Consider the following 18,831-nt stretch of genomic DNA (forward strand, 5'->3'; position numbering starts at 1 on the left):
TGATCATGTCTTTGTCAATGGGCAAACATACAAAATCAGCAGGGGATCAAATACTTTTTTTCCCTCACTGTATGTCTCGGTATACATGCATACGTTTTTGTGTTAATTCTCTCTGTTTGGATTTGGAAAAAAATCCTTGAAGTATGGGAATTTCGTCTTTTTTTCACCCAACCTTTTCCCGAAATCCAAATTCACATGGTGAAGTTACGTTAGTTGACAACTCAACCAAATGTAAATCAAAACTAGACGTTGAACTGACATCTGTTCCCAGTTGGTAGGCTACTGTAGGTTGCTGCATTGGTTGCTGCCTTTCACAACCATGGTTTTCAAGGACAGTTGTGCAACCATGCCATGTGCAATAAAAGAGCTGTGATTTGTCTTTCAGCTGCAAACAAAGATATTGGAGGACACACCGTGAAGGGGCCTCCTTTATAAATGTTACGCTCATTTATAGCGTAAATTTCACACTACATATCTGCGTGCAGCATTTTTGAAAAGTCTTCGCACATTCAAAAATATTGAGCATTATTAAAGCCATACCATACATACGCATGTTTCTCTTTATAAATCAGACCTATGATAAAACTGTTCGTGCGTGAACGAGTATTACTCCGCCTGAAAAACGCCCTGCATTTACCTTTTATGTTGACAATAACGCCCTTGGCATTATTTGTGGTATAATTTGGAACTATTGGCATTAGGCCACCGCATGCAAACGACGAATTGTTGTTCAATATGTAGTTTATCAATAGATTACTGGGTTTCTATGTCCTGCCTTGGTATAGGCTTTAAGATTAAATAGGCAATGATGTCATGTTCCTATAGCACACCACATATAGTCTACCCATACTGTCAAATATTTCACACAAACTATCGGTCTATTTACTGTGTTGGCAGGATGTTTTACTCTTTAGCAGTAATTTATGCTGTATCTGGAAAAGGACTGTGTCAGTTTCTGAAAGAGAAAGCAATGGCAAATGTTATGGACCTGTTAGCACAACGTTTGAATTCAACAATGATTTGCATCGACTTTTCCCCCCAACCTAAAATGATTGACTGCGTGCGAATTCTGAAACATTGTCTAAGGCAGGCTACTAAAATAGAAATGCAATTACAGTACTTACAGTAGCTTACTAAGGCCTACTTCAGCTGCTCACCTGTTAAATTCGACTGTATACCGGTATTATAAACCGCGCTGCCTATGATATTGCAAAACTTGAAATACATATAGCCTATCTATTTCCTAGGCTACTAGGTCAAATGAAATTAGAGATGCGGATGATAATTTGTTGTATGGCTCCTTCGGGAATATGAACCCATCACAGAAAAGGTGAATAATTTATTCTGCAATGGTTATGCAAATAAAATAAATAGGAAAAAGATTCCTATGTCTAATTATTTTAGATTCTAAAAACTCTTCTCAGTAATGGAAAATGGCTGCATTCTTGTTCATGTGTTTTCGTGTTTTCTATGTTTTCTGTTTTGTTTTTTATGAATAACCTTTTCATCATATTCCGATTTGCACAAAATACTTACTTGCCAGCTTGCAATACAATATTTCAACCACTAGTAGATGTGCATACGCATGGTGTAAAGTTTGCGGGGAGGTGAGCACATTCTCACTTCAAGTTACATTTGTATAAATGCCAACATTTGCGTGCAAACTGGTGTATGCACATTTTGGGTTATATTTTGTATATGCAAACGGTTTATAAACGAGGCCCCTGGACATTGTTTGAATGATGAATGCATCTCTAAAAGGCAACCATTCAGGTGCCAGCAGTTAAATTGGTCTGCTCTATTTAATACAGTAGGGAAACTGGAAGAACAAGACAATTGTGTACACATGTAGCCTATCAGACAATACAATTCAATAAAATACAACTTTATTTATTTCAGGGCTGTAGCAGCGCATTAGACATTTATAACAACACACAAACAATCTACACATAGACAGAATGTAATTTAATCCCTGTAAGTGCAATGAATGTAACAAATGGGATGTATAAAATAAACATGCCCAATTGATCATCTTTAAGAGGACTCCCTCATATGTTTTGATAATTACCATGAACCTCTAATGATATCCACACATAAAACAAGTCTCTGAGCATGGGAAGTGTGTGGAATGGTGAATATTTACATTTACATTTACGTCATTTAGCAGACGCTCTTATCCAGAGCGACTTACAGTTACTGCATACATTATTATTTTCATACTGGCCCCCTGTGGGAATCGAACCCACAACCCTGGCGTTGCAAACGCCATGCTCTATCAACTGAGCTACCTCCCTGCCTGCCAATATAATAGCATTTGATGACAGATTTATATGAACTGCATATCAGGACAGTGCAAGTGGGTCATTGTGGTGTGTTACTGTACACTCTGGCTCTTGAACACACACACGCACGCACGCACACGCACGCATGCACACATACACACACACACACACACAGACACACACACACACACACACAGACAGAGAGAGAGAGATAGACAGAGATACACAGACACAGATACACAGACACACAGACACACATTCATATACTTACCTCATGCCATTAGTTGTAAATCTTTACTTCCTGTTAGCAGCTGACTCAGACAATCCCATTGGTCAGTGCGGTGTGAAATAGTCCCCTCCAGAAAGCTTTAATAGATGTGCTTACAAACAGTATATTCATATTGTACACCAGCCAGCTCAAGGTCAAAGAATGGGTCAGGAGTTGATTGATTGAGATGCATGCTCAACCAATCCGGTCCACTCTCCTAGGCCTGACAAACATGGATGTGATGATTCAGCAGGAATCCCGTCTGGGAGAGATGTCATTCAAAGTGAGTTGATTTACAACTCCTGGCTCAGGCTGGCACACTGTTGGCTGGTGTAAACCCTAATGTATCCATACCTTAAATACATATAATTAAATTACGAGAGAGAGAGAGAGAGAGAGAACGCAAAAACAAAGACAAAATATATTGATTTTAAATATTGTATCCACTATGCAGGACAGTGTGCCCTTTTCTTACACATTGCTCATATCACATTCTGAGGCTGTTCTTCGCCATCTGTTTTTTTCCAGCAAATGCACAGGGATCTCCAGTGGGGGAGTGTTCACGTTGTGTTGTGAATCTACTGAATGGCTGACACCTGGTTGTGGACAGAAGGGACAAGGAGCTGAGATGGTGCTGAGCTAAAAGAGAAAGAGAATGTACAAGAGAACAGGCAAGTATACTCTTATCTTAAACTTATTTATAATAAGCATATTATAGGTGTTGCGTACTCTTTATTCATCAGAAGGTTGGTAGTCTTTATGAGTGATGATTGTGGTTAATATTCCCAAGGTTTGATCAGTATTCCCTTTTCCTAACAGAACAGTTGGTGAAGGCTGACATTTATTGGGATGAGTCTTGTCCTGGAGGCAGAACTGAGAACTTTCCGCTAGATGGGCCTGCTGCAAAGTCAAAATTGTCTATATTTATTTTTTAAATCATGAAAACAAAAATTTTAATTTAAGGTTAGGGTTAGGCATTAGGTTTAGCCGTGTGGTTAAGGTTAGGCTTAAGGTTAGGTTTAAAAGTGTATGACTTTGTGGCTAGTCACCACTGCAGAGCTGCCTCCAGAACAAGATTCATTGTGAAAAACGCTAACTGCAAAGTAGGCTTACACCCATCTAAGTGATAGTAAGGAGAAACACTGGCTTCATAAAGTATTCACACCCCTTTTATTTTCCCACATTTTGTTGTTTTACAGCCTGAATTAAACATGTATTAAATTGAGATTTTGTGTCACTGATCTACACACAATACCCCATAATATCAAAGTGACATTTTGTTTGTAGAATGTTTTTGAAATTAATAAAAAATGAAAATCTGAAATGTCTTGAGTCAATAAGTATTCAACGGTCAACCCCTTTGTTATGGCAAGCCTAAATATCAGGAGTAAAAATGTGCTTAACAAATCCTATACACTATAAAGTATATACAAAAGTATGTGGACACCCCATCAAATTTGTGGATTCAGCTATTTCAACCACACGCGTTGCTGACAGGTGTATAAAATCCAGCACACAGCCTTGCAATCTCCATTGACAAACATTGGCAGTAGAATGGCCTTACTGAAGAGCTCAGTGATTTTCAACTTGGCACCGTCATAGGATGCCACCTTTCCAACAAGTCAGTTTGTCACATTTCTGCCCTGCTAGAGCTGCCCTGGTCAACTTTAAGTGCTGTTATTGTGAAGTGGAAACGTCTAGGAGCAACAACAGCTCAGCCGCGAAGTGGTAGGCCACAGAAGCTCACAGAAAGCAAGTAGCGCGTAAGAATAATGGTCTGGGGTTGTTTTTCATGGTTCTGGATAGGCCTCTTAGTTCCAGTGAAGGGAAATCTTAACGCTACAGCACACAATTACATTCTAGACGATTCTGTGCTTCCAACTTTGTGGCAACAGTTTGCCCTTTCCTGTTTCAGCATGACAATGCCCCCGTGCACAAAGCGATGTCCATACAGAAATGGTTTGTCGAGATCGTTGTGGAAGAACTTGGGATGAATTGGAATGCCGACTGCGAGCCAGGCCTGATTGCCCGACATCAGTGCCCAACCTCACTAATGCTTTTGTGGCTGAATGGAAGCAAGTGTAGCTCCGTGTAGCTCAGTTGGTAGAGCGTGGCGCTTGCAACGCCAGGGTTGTGGGTTTGTTTCCCACGGGGGGCCAGTATGAAAAAATTTATGCACTCACTAACTGTAAGTCGCTCTGGATAAGAGCGTCTGCTAAATGACAAAAATGTAAGTCCCCGCAGCAATGTTCCAACATCTAGTGGAAAGCATTCCCAGAAGAGTGGAGTCTGTTATAGCAGCAAAGGGGGGAACAACTCCATATTAATGCCCATGATTTTGGAATGAGATGTTCGTCGAGCAGGTGTCCACATACGTTTAGTAATGTAGTGTAATAAGTTGCATGGATTCTGTGTTCAATAATAGTGGTTAACATGATTTTTGAATAACTACTCAATTTCACAATTATCTGTAAGGTTCCTCAATCGAGTAGGGAATTTCAAGCACAGATTCAACCACAAAGACCAGGCAGGTTTTCTGATGGTTCCCAAAGAAGGCTACTGATTGGTAGATGTGTAAAATAAAAATAAAAAGCAGATGCTGAATATCCCTTTGAGCATGGTAAAGTTATTAATCAGGCTTTGGATGGTGTATCAATACACCCAGTCACTACAAAGATACAGGTGTCCTTACTAACTCAGTTACTGGAGAGGACGGAAACTGCTCAGGCAATTCACCATGAAGCCAATGGTGATTTTAAAACAGTTACAGAGTTTAATGGTTAATATAAGAGAAAACTGAGGATGGATCAACAACATTGTAGTTACTCCACAATACTAACCTAAATAACAGAGTGATAGAAGGAAGCGTGTACAGAATAAAAATATTCGAAAACATGCATCCTGTTTGCAACAAGGTACTTAAATAATACTGCAAAAAATTTGGAAAAGATATTAACTTTTTGTCCTTAATACAAAGAGTTATGTTTGGGGCAAAACCAACACAACACACCACTGAGTACCACGCTTTAATATTTTCAAGCATGGTGGTAGCTGCATCATGTTATGGGTATGCTTGTCATCGGCAAGGACTAGGGAGGTTTTTAGGATAAAAACAAACGGAATACAGCTATTAGCATAGGCAAAATCCTAGAGGAAAACCTGGTTCAGTCTACTTTCCAATGGACACATTTACATTTTAGTCATTTAGCAGACGCTCTTATCCAGAGCGACGTACAGTTAGTGAGTGCATACATGTTATCATACTGGGAGACAAATTCACCTTTCATCAGGACAATAACCTAAATTCACCTTTCATCAGGACAATAACCTAAAACACAAGGCCAAATCTACACCGGAGTTGCTTACCAAAACGACATTGAATGTTCCTGAGTGGTATACAGTAGTTACAGTTTTCACCTAAATCGGCTTGAAAATCTATTGAAAGACTTGAAAATGGCTGTCTAGCAATGATCAACAATCAACTTTACAGAGCTTGAATAATTATTGTAAGAATAATGGGCAAATATTGTACAATCCAGGTGTGCAAAGCTCTTAGAGACTTACCCAAAAAGACTCACAGCTGTAATCAACGCAAAAGGTGCTTCTACAAAATAGTCCAAATTGGTCAAGTGAAATGAAAAATATAACTTGTTTCAAAAAATTCTAAAAAATAAATAACGGAAAGGTTGTGCGTGCATATGTATTCACCCCCTTTGCTATGAAGCCCCTAAATAAGATCTGGTGCAACCAATTACCTTCAGAAGTCACATAATTAGTTAAATAAAGTCCACCTGTGTGCAATCTAAGTGTCACATGATCTCAGAATATATACACGTGTTCTGAAAGGCCCCAGAGTTTGCAACACCTCTAAGCAAAAGTCACCACCAAGCAAGTGGCACCATGAAGACCAAGGAGCTCTCCAAACAGGTTAGGGACAAAGTTGTGGAGAAGTACAGACCAGGGTTGGGTTATAAAAAAATATCAGAAACTTTGAACATCCCACGGAGCACCATTAAATCCATTATAAAAAAATTGAACGAATATGGCACCACAACAAACCTGCCAAGAGAGGGCCGCCCACCAAAACTCATGGACCAGGCAAGGAGGGCATTAATCAGAGAGGCAACAAAGAGACCAAAGATAACCCTGAAGGAACTGCAAAGAAAAAAGTGGCCAGAAAAAAGCCATTGCTTAAAGAAAAAAATAAGCAAACACGTTTGGTGTTCGCCAAAAGGCATGTGGGAGACTCCCCAAACATATGGAAGAAGGTACTCTGGTCAGATGAGACTAAAATTGAGCTTTTTGGCCATCAAGGAAAAGGCTATGTCTGGCGCAAACCCAACACCTCTCATCACCCCGAGAACACCATGGTGGTGGTAGTTCGAATCCAGGCTCTGTCGTAGCCGGCCGTGACCGGGAGACCCATGGGGCGGCGCACAATTGGCCCAGCGTCGTCCAGGGTAGTGGAGGGAATGGCTGGCAGGGATGTAGCTCAGTTGGTAGAGCATGGCGTTTGCAACGCCAGGGTTGTGGGTTCGATTCCCACGGGGGGCCAGTATGAAATTTTTTAAAAATAATGTATGCACTCACTAACTGTAAGTCGCTCTGGATAAGAGCGTCTGCTAAATGACTAAAATGTCAATGTAAATGTGGTAGCATCATGCTGTGGGGTTGTTTTTCATCGGCAGGGAAAACTGGTCAGAATTGAAGGAATGATGGATTGCGCAAAATACAGGGAAATTGTTGAGGGAAACCTGTTTCAGTCTTCCAGAGTTTTGAGACTGGGACGGTGGTTCACCTTCCAGCAGGGCAATGACCCTAAGCATACTGCTAAAGCAAGTTTTCTGTTTTTTTGTCTTATTTCTTGTTTGTTTCACAATAAAAAATATTGTGCATCTTCAAAGTGGTAGGCATGTTGTGGAAATCAAATGATACAAACCCCCCCAAAAAATCCATTTTAATTCCAGGTTGTAAGGCTACAAAATAGGAAAAATGCCAAGGGCGGTGAATACTTTCGCAAGCCACTGTACTAAATAATATATGTGTGAAATTTGTTTTGATTTAGAATGGATCATTATCATGCACCTGTATCGAAACAGGGGCAGCGGGAAAGAATACATGTCATCTATGCACTTAAATAACGAATGGAGGACGCTCGCTGTGGTTTATTTTCATGCCAGCCATGTAGGCTATACTCCTGTTGTAAATATAAGCAATGTGCTTAATATTAGGAATATTATTATTATTATTAAATAAATATAGTAGGCTTAGCCTATAGAAAGCTGATCCTCCTCTTTTCAGTAGAGGCCATCACTCTGTTTCTCCCGCAATTGCATAGCCTATTGAAATGATGCGCAACATGAGATCATGGGTGTTTGATTAGATTTTAAATACATTTGCATTGATGTCAGAGTGATTAGAGGGACAATAGAGTGCTGAGTACCAGGCAATTAGCAAGTTTGGTAGGCTCCTAATGACCATCAGCAGCATCAGAGCTTAGAGAAGCCTAATTACCGTGACTAAACGGTCACGTGGAATTTAATAATACAAATAATAATATAATATGCCATTTAGCAGAATTTGACTGCCTTCATAACTCGTGACCGCAGGTGTGGCGGTAAAACGGTCACCGCAACAGCCCTAGCTAGGCCTATTGCATTGTCTATTTGTTGTAGAATTTTGTTTTGAATTGAAACAATAGCTGTTGATGACTTTGCAAATGTTATATAGGCCTAAATGAAAAATGTATGCACTCACATAAGTCGCTCTGGATAAGAGTGTCTGCTAAATGACTAAAATGTAAATGTAAAAATGTAAATGGCATCATTGATGATATATGAGTGATAAAGTATGATTACATTTCATTTGCGCTGTTAAATCTACCCTTTGGAATGACTTTGATAGCCACAGTGAATCTATTTTTAAGTGGAGCTCTCTCAACAATCATTCTCACAATAGCACATTGTTAAAAGTCAATGACAAATATCATAACTAAACAGGGCTTGGCTTGGTTAGAACCCTGGATGGGAGACCAGAGGGTAGCTGTAGAAAAACAAATGATCCAGTAGGAGGTGCTGCCCAGCCTATTGTTTTTTCTGATGGTGCTTATAAAGTTGATGATCTGACGTTGTTTAAAAGGTAAAAATTCAACATATTTTATAAAAGGTTTATCTATGTAGAAATGTGGTTACAATGATGACATAATCCCGTGGTGGAAATTTCACCCTCAAAACAACAGTTGATGACCTTTTTCAAATCCAATGTATTTTCCACATACACTGAGTATGACATTAGGAACACCTGCTCTTTCCATGACATAGACTGACCAGGTAAATCCAGGTGAAAGCTATGATTCCTTACTGATGTCAGATGTTAAATCCGCTTCAATCAGTGTAGATGAAGTGGAGGAGACGGGTTAAAGAAGGATGTTTAGCCTTGAGACAATTGAGACATGGAGACACACATTTCCATTAGGGCCCCCTCCTCTCCTTCTTTGTTTCCACTTCTGTGGCTGCCTGTTTCATCCCAACACACAGCAGGTGAAATGCTCTCACAGAGCTTGACGTTAAAACACCTGTAATTGTGCAGCTTGGTTTTTGTAATGCGGTACATTGGTGTGCAATGTACTCCCTCTCCTAGCAGGTGTGTTAGTATCACTGTGTGTGTGTGAACGAAGGGGCACTGTGTGTGTTTGTGAGAGAGAGCATGTGTGTATGTGCGTGTGTGCATGTGTTTGTGTGTGCCTGTTCACTCCTGTGTAGTATCTCTTGTGGCTCATGTCTTGTAGAGAAAGGCTCCACTAGTGTCATTCCACACACGTTCTTGGCATAACAATCAATAATGGACAGTATTTATTGATTTATTGGACATTTTGCAAGATGAGATCTCTTGAGATGCACCATCTCGTTTTCAAGAGTGTCCCAAAAAATGTCAATTAACAATAACAATGAAATAATAAAACAATATTTTAAACGTACATTGCCCTACAGTGCTTCAATATATATTTATTCCATATAAATTAATTTAAATATCATCAAACATTTGTTGCAGCAACAGGGTATTGTTTTAACACTCTCATTCCATTAAAACACCCTCCTAAGATCTTATTCTAATAAGGCAAACCTTAGGCTAATAGTTTTTCTTCACATTAATATTCATGTTTGGAAAATCTAACAGTTGTGGTAGCTAAGTTCTTCCTGCTGACAGCTCAAAAGCTTAAGGCGCCACACTGATCAGAGAGTGTACTTGATTCTGGGGGAGCATCAGGGCTACAACTAAAATGTCTGCTGTTAGGAGTACTCTACACTATTCAAATGAAGTGCTTTGTAACACCAAAACTAGTGGCAACTGAGCTGCCACCATCCTGAAGGAGACAAAACCCTAAATTTGCTGGAGTATTGAAACACATCATCCTGAGATGTTCTGAATGTCATGGGCTGAATGTGGATGTGGTGTAGGAATCAGGCGCAGGACACAAAAAGCTTTGTCCAACAGACTTTAGTCGATGACAACAATACAAACTAACGGGCCTCTACAAGCCCGGAGGCGAGCGATTACGCAACAGTGCGCAAAACACCAAAATACAACAGATACGCAAACAGTGCGTCTATACTCAAAACATAGGAGCAAAATATACACGGCACCTAATGACAGGCGGAACAATTACACACAACTCACGACTAACAAAACAAGAAACTTATAGGAGACATAATTAACACTAAAAGGAAACAGGTGTACAAGGAAGACAAAACCAAACAAACATCGATAACATACAACGGTGGCAGCTAGTACTCCGGGGACGACGACCGCCGAAGCCTGCCCGAGCAAGGAGGAGGAGCAGCCTCGGCCGAAACCGTGACAGTACCCCCCCCTTGACGCGCGGCTCCAGCCGTGCGCCGACCCCGGCCTCGGGGACGACCAGGAGGACGCGGAGCAGGGCGCGTGTGATGATCACGGTGGAACTCAGTCAGGAGAGACGGGTCTAAGATGTCCCTCCTCGGCACCCAGCACCGTTCCTCCGGGCCGTACCCCTCCCACTCCACGAGATATTGGAGACCCCCCATCCGACGTCTCGAATCCAAGATGGACCGAACTGTGTACGCCGGAGCCCCCTCGATGTCCAGTGGGGGCGGAGGAGTCTCTCCTATCTCACAGTCCTGGAGTGGACCAGCTACCACCGGCCTGAGAAGAGACACATGGAACGAGGGGTTAACGTGATAATTAATAGGCAGTTGTAACCTGTAACACACCTCGTTCAGTCTCCTCAGGACTTTAAAAGGCCCCACAAACCGCCGACCCAGCTTCCGGCAGGGCAGACGGAGGGGTAGGTTTCTGGTCGAGAGCCAGACTCGATCTCCAGGTGCGTACACCGGACCCTCACTGCGGTGGAGATCGGCGCTCGCCTTTTGTCGACGGATGGCCCGCTGCAGATGGACATGTGTAGCGTTCCACGTCTCCTCCGAGCGCCGTACCCACTCATCCACCGCAGGGGCCTCGATCTGGCTCTGATGCCATGGTGCCAGAACATTGGAAAGGGGTTAGGTTGGTGGAGGAGTGGCGGAGAGAGTTCTGTGCCATCTCCGCCCAGGGGATATACCTCGCCCACTCCTCCAGCCGGCCCTGGCAATACGATCTCAGAAACCTACCCACATCCTGGTTCACTCGTTCTACCTGCCCATTGCTCTCCGGGTGGTACCCCGAGGTAAGGCTCACCGAGACCCCCAAGCGCTCCATGAACGCCCTCCAGACTCTGGAGGTGAACTGGGGACCTCGATCAGACACTATATCCTCGGGTACCCCGTAGTGCCGAAAGACGTGGGTGAATAGTGCCTCAGCAGTCTGTAGGGCAGTAGGGAGACCCAGCATTGGGAGGAGACGACAGGCCTTAGAGAACCGATCCACAACGACCAGTATAGTGGTATTCCCCTGAGAGGGGGGAAGGTCTGTAACGAAATCCACCGAGAGGTGAGACCAGGGTCGTTGTGGAACGGGCAGGGGTTGTAACTTCCCCCTGGGCAGGTGTCTAGGCGCCTTACACTGGGCGCACACCGAGCAGGAGGAGACATAAACCCTCACATCCCTGGCTAACGTTGGCCACCAGTACCTAGCGCTAAGGCAGTGCACTGTCTGGCCAATACCTGGATGTCCAGAGGAGGGGGACGTGTTTCCCAATAAATCAGTCGATCCCGAACCTCGAGCGGAACGTACGTCCGATCCACAGGACACTGTGGAGGACTAGGGTCGGTACGCAACGCCCGCTCGATCTCCGCATCGACTTCCCACACTACCGGTGCCACCAGACAAGACTCCGGCAGTATGGGAGTGGGCTCAACGGACCTCTCCTCTGTGTCATACCGCCGGGACAGGGCGTCTGCCTTACCGTTCTGGGACCCAGGGATGTACGTGATTTTAAATACGAACCGGCCTAGAAACATGTTCCACCGAGCCTGACGAGGGTTCAATCTCCTAGCTGCCTGGATGTACTCCAGGTTACGGTGGTCAGTCAAAATGAGAAAAGGGTGTTGAGCCCCCTCAAGCCAGTGCCTCCACACCTTTAGGGCCTGTACCACGGCTAACAGCTCCCTGTCCCCTACGTCATAATTTCGCTCCGCTGGGCTGAGCTTCTTGGAGTAAAAAGCACAGGGGCAGAGTTTAGGTGGCTGAAGGAAGACTGAAGGAGCATTCATCAACCCGTATGACATGACGAGATACTCGTAATGACCCGAGGTGGTACTAAATGCTGTCTTCCATTCGTCGCCCTCCCTAATGCGCACCAAGTTGTAGGCGCTCCTGAGATCCAGTTTTGTGAAGAAACGCGCTCCGTGTAATGATTCCGTCATAGTCGCAATCAGAGGGAGTGGATAACTGTATTTCACAGTTATCTGATTGAGACTACGGTAATCAATACACGGGCGCAACCCTCCATCCTTCTTCTTCACAAAAAAGAAGCTTGAGGACGCAGGGGAAGTGGAGGGCCGTATGTATCCTTGTCTCAGAGACTCGGCTATGTATGTCTCCATAGCCCCCTTCTCCTCTTGAGACAGAGGATACACATGGCTCCGCGGAAGCGCTGCTCCTGCCTGGAGGTCTATCGCACAATCCCCCTGTCTATGAGGAGGCAACCGCGTCGCCCTCGTCTTGCTAAACACGAGTGCTACTTCCTCATACTCAGGGGGAATGTGCATTGCGGGCACTTGGTTCGGACTCTCCACCGAGGTCGCCCCCACGGAAATACCTAGACATCGCCCCACACACTGGGCAGACCACTCCTTAAGAGCCCTCTGTTGCCACGAAATGGAGGGATTATGGGTAATCAACCAGGGAAGCCCCAGCACCACAGGATACGCAGGAGAGTCGATCAGATATAACTGAATAGTTTCCTCATGACCCCCCTGCGTACTCATCCTAAGTGGTGCTGTGACCTCCCTAATCAACCCCGATCCCAACGGGCGGCTATCTAGTGCATGGACAGGGAAAGGAGCATCAACTGGAAGGAGGGGAATCCCTAACTCTACACAAAAATTCCGATCAACAAAATTCCCAGCTGCGCCTGAATCTACTAGCGCCTTATGCTGGGAATGAGGTGCAACCTGTGGAAATCTTACAGGTATACATAAGTGCACAACAGAGAGCTCTGGGTAAGTGGGGCGCCTACTCACCTGGAAGGACTCCCCAGTGCGTGGCCTGTTGTCCCGTCCCCCTGGAGACCCTCCCCAGCACCTAGCCGCAGTGTGCCCTCCACGGCCACAGTTGGTGCAGGGGACGGCCCCCCTCAGGCTCCTTCTCCTCCTCTCTCTAGCGCCAGCACCCCCGAGCTCCATAGGGCTCGGCTCGGAGGTGCTGGAGGATGGAATGGACGGCCCCCACTCGGAACGTCCGCGGGTGGCAAGCAGGGTGTCGAGACGGATGGACATGTCCACCAACTGGTCGAACGAGAGGTTGGTGTCCCTGCAGGCCAGCTCCCGGCGGACGTCCTCCCGTAGACTGCATCGATAGTGGTCGATGAGGGCCCGCTCATTCCACCCTGCATCCGCCGCTAGAGTCCGGAATTCCAGGGCGAACTCCGGTGCGCTCCTCTTCCCCTGTCGGAGGTAGAATAGACGCTCCCCCGCCGCTTTCCCCTCAGGTGGATGGTCGAACACGGCCCTGAAGCGGCGGGAGAACTCCGCGTAGGTGATGGTGGCGGCGTCTATCCCCCTCCATTCGGCGTTGGCCCACTCCAACGCCTTGCCGGTGAGACAGGAGATAAGGGCGGAAACGCTCTCGTGTCCCGAGGGCGCCGGGTGTATGGTGGCCAGGTATAGTTCCACCTGCAGGAGGAACCCCTGACACCCGGCAGCGGTGCCATCATACGCCCTCGGGAGCGAGAGCCGAATCCCACTGGATTCCGGAGCTTGGATGGGAGGACTGACCGATGGTGGTGGTAAGGTAGGCGGAGGTGTGGGTACCCCTCTGGTCTCCCATCGGTGCAGAGTATTAATCACGTCCTGCAGGGCGGTCCCGAGTTGTAGGATCCTATCGTCCTGCCCGCGGACGCGCTCCTCCAATGACTCGGGCGCTGCTGCTGCTCCTGCTGACTCCATTATAAGGTGTGTGATTCTGTCATGGGCTGAATGTGGATGTGGTGTAGGAATCAGGCGCAGGACACAAAAAGCTTCGTCCAACAGACTTTAGTCGACGACAACAATACAAACTAACGGGCCTCTACGAGCCCGGAGGCGAGCGATTACGCAACAGTGCGCAAAACACCAAAATACAACAGATACGCAAACAGTGTGTCTATACTCAAAACATAGGAGCAAAATATACACGGCACCTAATGACAGGCGGAACAATTACACACAACTCACGACTAACAAAACGAGAAACTTATAGGAGACATAATTAACACTAAAAGGAAACAGGTGTACAAGGAAGACAAAACCAAACAAACATCGATAACATACAACGGTGGCAGCTAGTACTCCGGGGACGACGACCGCCGAAGCCTGCCCGAGCAAGGAGGAGGAGCAGCCTCGGCCGAAACCGTGACACTGAAACATTACATGGTATGTTGTAACACCACTAAATCAAGTGTTGAGCAACACCTTGCCAGGGACTGGCAGCACTAACAGAGAAGATTGAAAACACAATTTTGGTGTTTCGAGTTCTGTTTAGTGCAGAATTAGATAACTTCTCTTTTGGTGTCGTTTCCTCTTTATAGCTTCTAAACACTATTATGTTTCATATCCCGTCTAGTGCAGAATTACATCACTTCTTCTGGAGTATTTTAATGGTTAACATTGGTTTATGTATCTTATCATTTGCCAGTTTCACCCATTTTGGCAGGCATTGTTGAGCACAGTGCTCAAACCACCAGCAGTGACTAGAGGTTTTACAGTAAGAATTGCAGGATACTGTATTTGCCTCTACCATTCAAAGTTGGAAATGTGGGAATGGGTCGTCTCATTATTGAACGTAATTTAGCTGGTTTTGATATCAGTTCATCATGATCCATTAGGCCTACACGTCATGGCCCAACAAGCTGCTTAATACTAATATAGATTTTAGATTTCTTTCTTCAAACATGGATTCAAAACTGTGTAAAATTATCATTAAGTCAAAAAAATTTAATGACCCTCAGTCCTCTGAAAACAGAGCCACGTGGCAAGATAAGAAGTGCAAGGTGATTACAACCAGTCTTCCAATGGGTTCAATCACAAAATGTTCTCTCTTTGGTTATCCTCATAAAAGATACTTACATTTTGAGCAACATATTAAGTTGTTTATTCTTAAATCTTTTGGTAAAATGAAATTAACAGATCATTGAAACAACTTGCATTCCTTTTTATTAACTACTGTATATATTTTGTTTGTTTTTGTTGTAAATTTCAATTCACCAATAATACTTTTTTTACGGTGTGGTTGAGTGTGTAAAATTCCAATGAAATGTACCATCTTACTGCCCCAGAAGTCAGGGTTCAATTCCCGCATGAGAAACATAACAACCAATGCTGACTGGGGAACTAATCTGAAGGAGTGACAGATATAGGGGAGGTAATCAATGACGTGATGGAGTCCAGGTGAGTCCCATAATTAAGCACAAGTGCGCCTTATGATGGTGGCAGGTGTGCGTAATGATGAGTGAACTGGTGACCTCGAGCACCGGAGAGGGGGAACGGGAGTAGACGTGATACACTCCTTCTCTGTCTCTAATCTGTCTAAATAAAGCATTACAAAACTTAGTGTGTATCATAACAATTACATTGGGTTTAAATTCACCAGATCTCAGGTTAGGTGCACTGCTTTTCATGGTGTTCTGAATCTTTCTATTTTTACAGTGTGGGACCAGATTATAATTGAACAAATACACACTACTGTTTTAAAGGGAAACTTTCATAGTTAACATTCAGAACATTCATAAAAAGTCAATCTCAATAGAAAAGAATGGCACAGGTGTCATGCAAATGCTAGTAATTAGAAATTCAAATGATCATGTGTGGGCAGAAATGTCTATTTTTAGTCATCGCTCTTCAGTAGTCATAGTCCCTTTGGGGTGAAAAATGAATAACCGTTAGCAGCCCTATATCATTTGAAGGACATTTTACCCTCCTCCCATGCGACTGTGTTGACTATTTGCATTGGGCTACACTGTACTGTACATCCGCCATAGAGTTTTGTCACTATTCACCATGACTAATTGGCAGTTAAAGAGTTAGTGTGGTGCAGCAACCCATGACTCACCTCCCACCACGCTTTGATCCCCAGAGAAAAAGGGTTCCAATGGAGTTAATGTTGAAGTTAGTTCGAAGAATGTATAGAAGTGTCATTCCACAATGATACAATAGTTCACAATGCAAAATACAGATTTTAAAAGCCACATTGTGGGCCACTCAAATAGAGTTCTGGGATACTAAATCCAATCATAGGCAAACGTAGTACAGTATTTCATTTGGAGTAATCTATAATACATTACATCATCTATACATCTTGACACCTGTATTTGGGGAGTTTCTCCCATTCTTCTCTGCAGATCCTCTCAAGCTCCGTCAGGTTGGATGTTGAGTGTCGCTGTACAGCTATTTTCAGGTCTATCCAGAGATGTTCGATCGGGTTCATCCGGGCTCTGGCTGGGCCACTCAAGGACATCCAGAGACACTCCTGCATTGTCTTGGCTGTGTGCTTAGGGTCATTGTCCTGTTGGAAGGTGGACCTTCACACCAGTCTGAGGTCCTGACTACTCTGGAGCAGGTTTTCATCAAGGATCTCTCTGTACTTTGCTCCGTTAATCTTTCCCTTGATCCTGACTAGTCTCCCAATCCCTGCTGCTGAAAAACATCCCCACAGCATGATGCTGCCACCATCATGCTTCACCGTAGGGATGGTGCCAGGTTTCCTCCAGACGTGACGCTTGGCATTCAGGCCAAAGAGTTCAATCTTGGTTTCATCAGACCAGAGAATCTTGTTTCTCATGGTCTGAGAGTCCTTTAGGTGCCTTTTGGTAAACTCCAAGCGGGCTGTCATGTGCCTTTTACTGAGGAGTGGCTTCCGTCTGGTCACCATAAAGGCCTGATTGGTGGAGTGCTGCAGAGATGATTGTCCAGAGGAAATCTGGAGCTCTGTCAGAGTTACCAACGGGTTCTTGGTCAGTTTGGCCAGGCGGCCAGCTCTAGGAAGAGTCTTGGTAGTTCCAAACTTATTCCATATAACAATGATGGAGGCCACTGTGTTCTTGGGGACCTTCAACGCTGCAGACATGTTTTGGTACCCTTCCCCAGATCTTTGCCTCGACACAATCTTGTCTCGGAGTTCTATGGACAATTCCTTCGACTTCATGGCTTGGTTTTTGCTCTGACATGCACTGTCAACTGTGGAACCTTATATAGACAGGTGTGTGCCTTTCCAAATCATGTCCAATCAAGTGAATTTACCACAGGTGGACTCCAATTAACAATTTCTAAAAACCTGTTTTCACTTTGACATTATGGGGTATTGTGTGTAGATTGATGAGGATTTTTTTTTTTTAATAGATTTTAGAATAAGGCTGTAATGTAACAAAACGTGGTCAAGAGCTGAATACTTTCCTAATGCACTGTACATATACTCTGGTGGTTCACTCACAATGAAAGGCATCAAAATGGCTTTAAAAGTCAGAGAATGTTGGAGAATGTCGGAGCACCTGAACAGTTTACCAAGCCACCTCTAAACAACTTCATACCATAGCAAATCCCCCCCCCAAAACGAAACAGGAGAACTGTTTTTCCGGAAGAGTTAAGTCCCTCAAAGCTTGCCTTAGATGTCAGAGGTCCAGTTTGAGCTCTCCCTCTTGAACTTGATCCAACATAGTCTGTAGTTTTTTGTGGAAAGAGCACTGGCTTAAGGCAGCCTATCGATTGATTGATTGTATAACATTTTTTACACGCTTTTCTGCTTTTCTGTCCATAAAGTTAGCCACATTATTTTGCACAGATTAATTGATTGTTTTTATTTGCCAGTTAAAACACACATATACACACAGTACATACATTTTAAATACGTGACAGGCATAACACAATGAAGTCAGAGACTTATTTCCAATAAGATACATATCTAGGGCCCTACGTTTTAGTGGAATAGCTTTTAGACCAACCAATTACCTTGCCATGGACCATACATATACTCTGGTGGTTCACTCACAATGAAAGGCATCAAAATGACTGTTGAGACACTGAAATGAAATACGAGGGCCACATTTCGTAGCTCAACCTCTTGCCCCTGTATATCCATGAGTATATCCCAGTCCAGACAGGTCTGTTCATTATCTGACTGGTATAAACACAGCTTGGGCTGGATTGACTCGGCAGGGATCCTCTCTTTCACCTTTTATTCATTATAGGGGACCAGAGCACTGTCAGAAAGCATAGGGATTAAACACTCTCTGTCCGCTTGCCTCTACCGCTGTGGCCGACCGGGGGAAGGAGAGGATTACATTGGAGGAAAGGGGGATGGCCAGCCACACCGCTACACCTTTGAGTCTGCTCAGGGCTGTTTAGGCCGCTGGTTGAAATGCTTCACAGACTCAAAGAAGGAAATAGAACTAGGTGCCGGACAGCTTTCGCCAGCCACCTCTAAACAGGATTGAAGGGCCCCCGTTTTAGATGACCACTAGGTTGCCTGTAGCTTCGCAACGGTCAATGTCGGACTCCTGCCACTTCTTATAGGAGTTGTTTCCTCTGCTTAGAGAAGAGCAGCCCAGGGTCCTACTGTATAGTCTAAGGTTGACCCTATTTGGCTTTAAGCCTATGTGACAAGGTGTTCTCAGTC

The 18,831-nt window shown here is 44.3% G+C and overlaps 1 long non-coding RNA gene across 1 annotated transcript in view; it reads left to right on the forward strand.

The window, feature by feature from the left end:
• LOC311098999 overlaps positions 1-18,831 on the forward strand; it is a 49,984-nt gene that overhangs the window by 9,440 nt on the left and 21,713 nt on the right. The window contains exon 2 of the long non-coding RNA XR_014609670.1: positions 3,079-3,221. This is a non-coding gene — a long non-coding RNA (uncharacterized lncRNA). The remainder of the gene's footprint in view (positions 1-3,078; positions 3,222-18,831) is intronic.

Source organism: Coregonus lavaretus (genome assembly GCF_964263955.1).
Source record: "Coregonus lavaretus genome assembly, chromosome: 23".
NCBI lineage: Eukaryota > Metazoa > Chordata > Actinopteri > Salmoniformes > Salmonidae > Coregonus > Coregonus lavaretus.